The following is a 10290-nucleotide window of genomic DNA, read 5'->3' on the forward strand; positions in this document are numbered from 1 at the left end:
TGCAAGTAGCAGTCCAGTTTTTCCAGTATCTTTTGTTGAAGAGGTTGGCGTTTCCACACTTGATAGGTTTATTTCCTTGTCGATTTTCAGCTGACCATAGATAGCGGGGTTCATTTCTGGGTCCTTAATTCTATTTCATTCGTATGTGTGGCTGTTGTTGTACCAGTACCATGCTGTTACTAAATTTTTGAAGTAGGTTTTGAGGTCAATAAGTCTAATGCCTCCACTTCATTTTTGTTTTTCAGAAGTGTTTTGCTTATTTAGGCTCTCTTTCATCTCCAAATAAACTTGACAATTTCTCTTTTGATCTCCTTGTGAAACAAATTTGTTATCTGAATTAGGATTACGTTGATTATAGACCTCTTTTAGTAGCATTGTCATTTTTGCAATATTGAATCTTCCTATCTATGAACAGGGAACATTTTCCCAGTTATTTAGGCCTTTTACTGTGTCTCACAGAAATGTTCTGTAGTTTTCTTTGTACATTTCTTTTGTGTCTCTAGTTAGATTCATTCCCATGTATCTCAATTTCTGGTTTGCCCTTGTAAATGATATTGTTTTCTTTGTTTCCTTCTCTGAGCTCTCTTTGTTACTGTAGAAAAATCCTACTGATTTAGGGGTATTGCTCTTACATCCTGCCAATCTACTAAATTGGTCTACTAGCTCTAACTTTTTGTTGTTGTTGTTGAGTTTTTCTATGTACACTACCATATCGGTTTTTCTATGTACACTCTCATATTATCTGCATATAGCTATAGTTAAACATCCCTTTACCAATCTGAATGCTTTTATTTCCTTCTCTTGTCATGTTACCCTAACAAGCACTTCCAACACAACATTAAATAGAAGTGGTGACAGTGGGCATCCTTGTCTGGTCTCTATTTAGAAGAAAAATGTTTTTAGTCTTTGTTCATAGAGAATGATGTTAGCTCTTGGTTTTGTATACATAATTTTCACTATGTTAAGGAAATTCCTTTCTATTCCTATTTTGTTAAGTGTCTATCAGGAAAGGGTGTGGGATTTTTTTTCAAATGCCTTTTCTGCATCATTTTCTAAGATCATACGGTTCTTGCTAGTTACTTTGTTAATATGGTGAATCATGTTGATTGTTTTTCTTATATTGAACCATCTTTTCATACCTGTTAATAATCCCACTTGGTCATGATGATTTTTTTAACATGCTTTTGGATTCCATTGACTAGGATTTTGTTAAGGATTTTTGCATCTATATTCATGAGAGATTTTAGTCTATAGTTTTCTTTCTTGGTAATAACTTTGCCTGTTTTTTGGTATTAGGGCTCTGCTAGCTTCATAAAATGACTGAGAGTGTTCCTTCTTTTTCTATTTTTCTTTTAAATAATTTAAGTAGAATTGGTGATAGATCTTCTCTGAATGTTTGGTAGAATTGTACTGTGAAGCCATCTGGCCCAGGATTTTAATTATGTGGAAGTCTTCTTATTACCTGTTCAATTTCTCCTTTTTTTAATAAATCTTTTAAAGTGTTCTACATTTGTCCAGGTCAGTTAGGGTAGGACCTGAGTATCAAGGAATTTGCCCATTTTTCTAGGATTTTTAGTTTATTAGATTATAGGTGTTCATAGTATTTATTTATTATCAATTTAATTTTATCTGGTTCTGTTGTGATGTCACCTTTATAATTCTTAAATGAGTTGTCTATGTCTTCTCTTTTTTCTATTCTTCTTTTGTTAAGTTTGCCAGTGATTTGTCAATTTTGTTGACTTTTTCAGAAAATAAAACAAACAAGCAAACAAACAAAGAAACCCAACCAGCCGGCTCTTGATCTTCAGATGGTTTCAATTATTTTTATGTGTTTTATCTCATTGATTTGAGCTCTTGTCCTTGCAATTTATTTTCTTCTAGAGGCTGTAGTGTGAGATTGTTTTCCTTTCTCTAGTTGATGAAGGTGTAGAGTTAGATCATTAATTGACTTTTCAAGTCCATTGTAAATTTGTCAGTTGGTTTATTTGTGGTTTTACCCATTACTATATATTCTAGAAAGACAATCATTCTTATTGTGCAATATTAAAAAGACAATATCTCACTATAAAGAGAATAACTTGTTTGTAGCTGCTGTCCAGTAACAATTATGACTCACAGTGATCCTACTAATAACAAATCTGAGGCTTACTCTATCCTGTGCCATCCTTACAAATTCTAATATTCTTAAGTCCATGTGAATACATCTTGTTGAGGATCTTTCTCACTTTTTCTAAAGCTTCCTCCTTTCTTTGCATAATGTTTGTTTGTTTTTGTTTTTTCCCCCCAAGAGCTGGCCTCTACTGAAAATAGACCTGTAATATATGAGACAAAAGTTCAACAGCTTTGCTTCTAAGGAGGATCTTGGTTTCACTTTCTCTGAGACACACTTTTTTTTTTGTTTGTTTGTTTTCTGGAAGTCCATGGGATATTTTGTATTATTTACTAACATCACAATTTAAAGTCAGTGGGTCTTCTTTTGTCATTCTTATTTATTGTCCAACTTTAAAGGTTATAGAAAACAAAAATCTATCATGACTTGTTGCTTGTTGTGTTGTTGTTAAGTGCCGTCGAGTCTCAGGTGACTCATAGGGACCCCATGAAGAAGAGTCCTCAACGCTTGGGTGTCTCTTTCTCTCTCCAGGTTCATAGGGTTTCCGGAGGCAAGCTATTACGGAAGTGGATGCCACTGACGTCATCATTCTTTATATTGTTGGAGTGATTTTTGATAAAATGTTTTCCCAACACAACACATATTTTTATTTCTTTTAGAAAGTGCAGCTAGAATATTTATTGGAGGCAGAGATGCTGGAGCTGTGTCTCACATATTTTAGAAATGTTATTAAAAGAAGATATTCCTTGGAAAGGGAAATGATGCTGGAAAGGTGGAGAATTGTCGAAGGATGGGAAGATTTTCAGTGAGATGAACTGTTACAGTGTCTGTAGCAATGGACTTATTTATGTTGAGGATCATAAGGATAGCACAGGATAGGACAAGAGTTCAGATCTATTGTTCAGAGCATTGCTACGAGTCATATTTTACGTGGTGGCACTTAATAACAACTACAATTAGCATGGGGTTAAGTACGGATCCAAGTAAAACAAAATATTTTATAAACGTCAGGGGTTTTTCTCTCTCTATTATTAATGTTGCCTATTGGTCCAGCGGTGAAAATGTGTTTTTCTGATGTTGAAGTTTTTAATTTTCTTCCATAAATATTTGAATTTTTCTTCCCATTCTGTAAGCAAGGTTTTGTCATTTGAATAACGTAAGTTTTTGATGTGTCTTCCTCCAATCTTGATGTCACATTTCCTTCAGTTTCTCAGATTATTTTCTCAGCATACAGATTAAATAAATGTGGAGAAAAGATACAACCCTGATACACACCTTTCCTGATTTTAAACTATGAAGTGTACTTCATTCTGTTTGGATGTCTGTTCCTTGGTCTATGCTTAGATTTCACTAGAGCACAATTGCTTTGAAATTTCTATTATTTTCAATATTACTCATATTTTTTAAGATCCACATAGTCAAGTCTCCTTGTATATACATTTATTACCCAATATATAAATTATCATATTTTTACAGCAAATATTTCATAGAGAAAAGTCCTTCCCAGGGTTAGGGAGTTTCCAGTATGAGAAACACAATCTGTGTTATGATATTAAAGCCACAGTTCCTTCCCAAAGAACTTCATTACGTACAAAGTCTAAATACTGCTCCTTGCTGATATTGTCTCACTGTAACCCTTTCAGTTATAATTGTTGTTGTTGTTGTTATGTGCCGTCAAGTCGCCTACGACTCATAGCGACCCTATGTACAACAGCCCTAAACTCCACTCTGTCCTGTGCCAATCGCACCATCTCTGACACTCCCATCCCAATTAACCCAGTCACTGAATCAATCCACCTCATAGAGGGCCTTCCTCTCCTGCGCTGTCCCTCCACCCTCCCAAACATGATGTCCCTCTCCAAGGACCGGTCTCTCCTCACAACATGTCCAAAGTATGTTAGACGGAGCCTCAGAATCCTTGCCTCCAAGGAGCCACCCGGTTTAACCCTTTCCAGGACAAATCTGTTTGTTTTCCTAGCAGTCCATGGTATTCTCAATACTCTTCTCCAGCACCACAGCTCAAAGGCATCAATTCTCCTTCTATCCTCCTTGGTCATTGTCCAACTCTCTGATGCATAACAAGTGATTGGGAAGACCAAAGCCTGTATAAGATGCACCTTAGTCTCCAGAGAGACACCATTGCTCTTCAGTACTTTGGAGAGGTCCCTAACAGCAGACTTTCCCATGGCAATGCGCCTTTTAATTTCCTGGCTGCTGGTGCCAAGACTGTGACTATGGAGCCAAGCAAACTACATTACTTAAAAAGTGAATTGTAAATTAATTGACAACATCAGACCAGATACATTCACCCCAATTCACTTCCATAAAATTAATTTTAACACATGTGTTTTTAGCACAAAGTGAAACTTCTCATAAGTTACACATGACTTTTAATACTTTACTTTTATCTCTTTTAAGCAGATTACCTTATCTTATTCCCTGGAGTGACTGATGAGTTTGAACCAACATCTTTTCTGTTAGCAATTGAATCCTTTAGTCAGTAGCAAGATGCCTAATATGATCTTTTGGAAATAGTTGTTGACTATTGCCCATAAAAGAATTGCTTATCAAACATCACACTACTATTACTTGTCCTTAGCTAATATTTTAGTTTCTTATGTCTGCCATAGCATAAATGCTGTAAGTAAGTGGTGTAAAAGAACAAAAAATTCTTTTTCTCACAGTTCAGGAGAACAGAAGTGCAAATTCAGGTCCTGGACTCTAGAATAATGCTCTCTTTCTGTCTATATCTGAGATAAAATGTTTGTCTTAATTTCTGTAAAATCAATTTTCCTGCTTCCTCATCAGTTTCCACTAGGCACTTCTGTTGTATTTCTCCCATTTGTGTGCATTTCCTTCTCTCATTCTTAATGAACTTAACAAAATAATCTCAAAGATGATTAGATTTAAGATATACTCTGAACTGAGAAGGCTTCATTAGCATAACAAATAAAACCTGATTCTCGAATAAGATTATTTCTCAGCAATAGGAATTAAGATATAAAAACATACTTTGAGGAAAACAATTCAACCCATAGCAATTTTCATCAGCTGCATTTCTAAACCATATTAAATAAAGAAGCAACTGTTGACCCATGCAGTAGTGGGGATCGGACACAATTATTTTGTTCCTTTAGATCTTTTAAGTGGGTTCCAGGTCACGTTAACCCCACATAGAATAGAACAAAATTTTGCTGAATCTTATGTCATCATTTTGTCATTCAGTTTTCTTGAGTTTCTTTTTTTGTTTAATCCTCTACTATACAATCCTCTATAGATAATCTAGGGAGCTCTGGTGGCCTAGTGATAAGAATCTGTGCTGTAATCCCAAAGGCATGTGGTTCAAATCCAACAACCTCTCCACAGAAGAAGAATAGGCAATCTCCCACTCAGCAATTAACTGCCTCTAAAACCCCAGAAGGTTAGATATGGGTGATCCCAAGTCTATGGTGCACAACAACAAAATGGACAATCTGCTAGGAAAACAGATTCATCCTGGAAAGGGGTCATCCGGGTGGCTCCTTGGAGACAAGGATTCTGAGGCTCTGTCTAACATACTTTGGACATGTTGTAAGGAGAGACCGGTCCTTGGAGAGGGACATCATGCTTGGGAGGGTGGAGGAACAGCGCAGGAGAGGAAGGCCCTCTATGAGGTGGATTGATTCAGTAACTGGGATAATTGGGATGGGAGTGTCAGAGACAGTGTGATTGGCACAGGACAGAGCAGAGTTTAGGGCTGTTGTACATAGGGTCGCTATGAGTTGCAAGACTGGGCGGCACATAACAACAACAACAGTATGGGCAATATCCTCCCATGTGATTTACTGTCTCTGAAAACCCACTACAGAGTCAGCTATGGGTCAGTACTGACTCTATGGACACAACCACAACAACTGCAACTACTGTACAAAGGAGCTCTGGTCACATATTACACAATGTATTAGACTACTAAGAGGAAGATGGGAAATTTCTATCTATAAAGGTTTACAGCCCTAGAACTAGATAACACCCTGCTATGAGGTGATGATTCTACTACACCCACAATGATGTCTGCCGTCTGATGAGAATACTCCTAAAGCAGGTTAGAGGACGTGTTCTCATCTTCATTTTTAACAGGCATTCTCCACACTTCTTCAAAGATAGAGTTGTTTCCTTTTGGCAATCCATAGCATATTCAGTATGCTTTATGGACCCCAAAATTCAAGGATACTTCTTTAAGAAAACAAACAAAAACTTTAAAAATCATTGCCACCAAGTTGAAACTGACTCACAGTTGACCCTCCAGCAGATTTAGGGAGGTTGTACATCAGAGGGGAGATTATCTATTTTTCTCTTGCAGAGACTCTGATTGATTTGAACCATCAGAAAGGTGTCACCTTTTGGTTAACAGTGTGACTACTTATCGTCTATTAGTTCCTTCATTCTTTGTTATTATTGTTATTGTTAGGTGCTTTTGAGTTGAGTAAGACTCATAGTGATGCTATGAACAACAGATCTGAACCCTGTCTTACCTGTGCCATTCTCAACTTCTTTAACACACTAGAACCAACTGCTGTAATTGTATGTCAATCCATCTCCTTAAGATGTGTTGTTTTTCCACTGACCTTCCACTTCTCCAAGTATAATGTCCATCTCCAAGAAATAGCCTCTCCTGGCAATATGCCCAAAGTACATGAAATGAAGCTTTGCCATCTTTGCCTCCAAAGAACATTCTGGCTATACTTTCTAAAAGAAATATCTATTTGTTCAGGGTCTTAACTATCAAATACATATAACATGATTGAAAATACCTCACCTTTGATGTGTCATTTCTAAGTCTTCCAAGGGATATCCTTCTCCTCCCCTACTTTAAGCAGTCAGATAATCTGGTAGCCTGTTTGCTAAATGTGCTATATTTACTTTGATTTCCTGACCACTGCTTTCATGGAAGTTGATTGTGAATTTGCATAAAATAAAATTATTGATAACCTCAACAATATTTTCTGTTCCTCATAAAGTTGCTTAATAGTTTCATTGTGAGGTTACAATTAGAAGTTCTGTATTGCAATCCTGAAGGCATGTGGTTCACCAGCTGTTCCGTAGGTGAAGGATGAACAGTCTCTTCCCATGCAAGTAAATGCCTCTGAAAATGCTGAAGAGTCAGCTATGGGTCGATTTCAAAACAATAGTACTCAACAACAATAGTAATATTTAATAGTTGTGACTCTGATCTCTTTCTCTCCAGCTTCTTAGTTTTCTGGAAGATCCAAACATGCTAATGAACTGGAAATAAACATATTCTTTCCTTAAAACATGGGGGGAAAATAAAAACAAAGCTTTCTACCTTTCATGGCTAGCAAATTAAAATTTGTTAATTCCATTTCCGAAACTTAGTCCATGACTTATTCTACTAAAGTAATATCTCATTAATATTTATTAGTTAAAACTAGGAAGCCAGCCTGACCATTCACTTCTGAAATAATAGACCATTAAAACTCTATGAATATTTATAGACATGTCAAAATTTTGTACAAGAGGGTGGCAAGATTGATTTTAAAATGATTTTTATCAGTATATTTCTACTTCATTTTACTATGGAACATTGCATACTTTTATAAGTACACAGAAAATAAATGAAACAGAAACATTAGTATTCTGAATTTTCTTCAAAGAAAAATGGCAAACTCATCTATTTTCTTGTAAAAATAGACTTGATAAGCGCCAACATTCTTTAACCCTTTTCCCATCAAGCTTCTTTCCCGTGCCCCATCCATATTCATATGACAAGCCTTCTTTACCTCATGCTTCTTTGGAGTCTATGTTTTGCCTTCCATTTTGAAATTATTAACTGTAGTCCTCATCCTTTCAGGTTTTTATTGTACTACAGGACACATTTAAGCTATCACTTTCTAACTGGTGAATGGATTTTAATCTGAAATAAATGTTGGCAACATCATCTATGTAATGGATAAGTCAAAATAATTTAGAAATGTAAGAATTTTTCTAATCAAAACAGTATAAGAACTCATGTACCACTGTTGGTTTTGGTTTTGGTTTTTTGTAGTATTTTTTTCTTGTTGCTGTGCACATCAGATCAGATCCAAATGGTACAGGAGGAGATTGTCTCTCCTTCTCCAGTGGAGCGTCTGGTGGATTCAAGCCTTGGAGATTGCAGTGCAGCTTCTTGTCACTAGGCCACCAGAGCTCCCTTTAACTTAAATACTTTTATGCACTTCACTGTGTGTAACTTCTTCCCCCACCACTGCCTTTTTTTTTTATTTTGAAAAACATATACGGGGATACAAAGGGGTGAGGGCTGAGAGCAGAAGAGTGAGAATGGGCAGGCAAGAAATCACAGGGTTGCACAATTTGGTGGGTGGGGGGAGTGGGCGAAGGAAATGAGAAAGATCCAGTGGGGACAAGAAGAGACAGAATAACGGTGAATATAGTCCAATGGTGATTATCTATCTATCTATCTATCTATCTATCATGTATCTACTTATTTATCTATCTATCTATCTATCTAGTTATTATTTATTTATTTATTTTAACAAAGAAATTATCTTATTCACTTGTGGGTTTATCATTTTGGAATGGGCACAGACTCTGGCTTCTTCATGCTGAACAAGGACATTGACGTGAAGGGGGAAGGAGAGCCCACTCTAACACCTTACTGGTGGTCCTGGGTTGACGTTGCATGTCTTCTTATTCAATTAGAATATCTTTTCCTGAGTTTTTTGCCCTCTGGACTGCAAAGTGTTTGCCAAGGTGGGTCGAGTGCAGATGGCTTGTTTAACCCTGAGGCTCCATCCTCCTTCACTTCTTTAGCTGGCAGGTATATTTTCCTTTTGTCTCTGGAACTGGGTTCAGGGTTCAGGTTTGGAGCAAAATTCAGTGTTAAGGTTATCTATAGGAAAGAAAGTAAACCTCGAGAGAACAAACTTGTGAATTACAAGGAGAAGGGCTTTGGAGGTGTTACTTACAGATGTACTTGGGAAGAAGGTGGAGAAAAGTGGTCTAGATAAAATTGTTAGTATACCCTAGGTAGTTCTCCCCAGTGACCTGAAGGCTCTCCCCAGGGGCTGGGCGGTTCTCCCCACAGGCTGAGCAGCTCTTCCTGGGTGAATGAGCTCCAATCCCCAAGGACCAGATGGCTTTCCCTGGGGGCTGAATGGCACCCTCCCCTCCCATGCCCCCCATCAACTATTGTTCTTGTGCCTAACTGAAGACCATGGCCATGGACAACATCTCTGGTTCCAGGGCCATCACCATTGTCTCCCTCCCCTCCATCAAGGGATCAGGCTGCAATTAGAAGTAGATATCACTATTCTCCCCCCTTTACAAGTGAAGAAGGGGTTTTGAGAGTGGTGAACAGACCCTCCCTAGGTCTAAACAGTTCTTAGCTGCACTAGTCAAGAAATCAAAAGATGAGATGTATTAAGGAGATCTGACATCTCAGAACTGTTATTGTTGTTAAGTGTTATTGAGTCATAGACAACTCACAGTGACCCTATGAATGAAAGACCTGAACACTTGTATAACTTTCATCATTTCTCTAAGTTCATAGAGTTTCTGGAGGCAAGCTATTTTGGAAGTGGATGCCATTCCTGCTTCTAAGCTTGGTTTAATCTGAGAGCTCCCCCAAATGCTGTCCACTTTGAGTAACCCTTATTGCATTTGTCACTTCAGTGTCACAGTATTTAGCCTCACAGGAACCATGAATTACCTTTGTACAGCCAATTGACAGAGTAGTGAGGTATTACTTAGAAAAGTGACTGAAAACAATCAAAACCAGGCCTGAAGGCCACAGATTAAAAACTCTGACCTTCAGTTTTGTAGCATAGCTTTCTATCCACTAGGCCCACCAGAAATTTCTTTATGGCTCACAGCAATTCTATGAACAAAAGATCTAGTCCTTACCCTATCTTACACCATCCCCACCATCTGAGGCAAGCTTGAGTCCATTGCTACAGACACCGTATCAATACATTGTTTTGATGATCTTCTTTTCTTCTCTGATCTATCCAAGGAAATCTTCTTTACTGACAGTAGGATGCTTTCTTGTATCAAGTCCTTCACCTCCTGGCTCCATGGTGCAACCCCCCCCACACACACCACCACCATCTGCTGTCCCCAGTCCTTCACCTCCTGGCTCCATGGTGCAACCCCCCACACACACACCACCACCATCTGCTGTCCCC

This window comes from Elephantulus edwardii, unplaced genomic scaffold, assembly GCF_000299155.1.
Source record: "Elephantulus edwardii isolate Elephantulus edwardi_28Jun2011 unplaced genomic scaffold, EleEdw1.0 scaffold00100, whole genome shotgun sequence".
NCBI classification, from domain to species: Eukaryota; Metazoa; Chordata; class Mammalia; order Macroscelidea; family Macroscelididae; genus Elephantulus; species Elephantulus edwardii.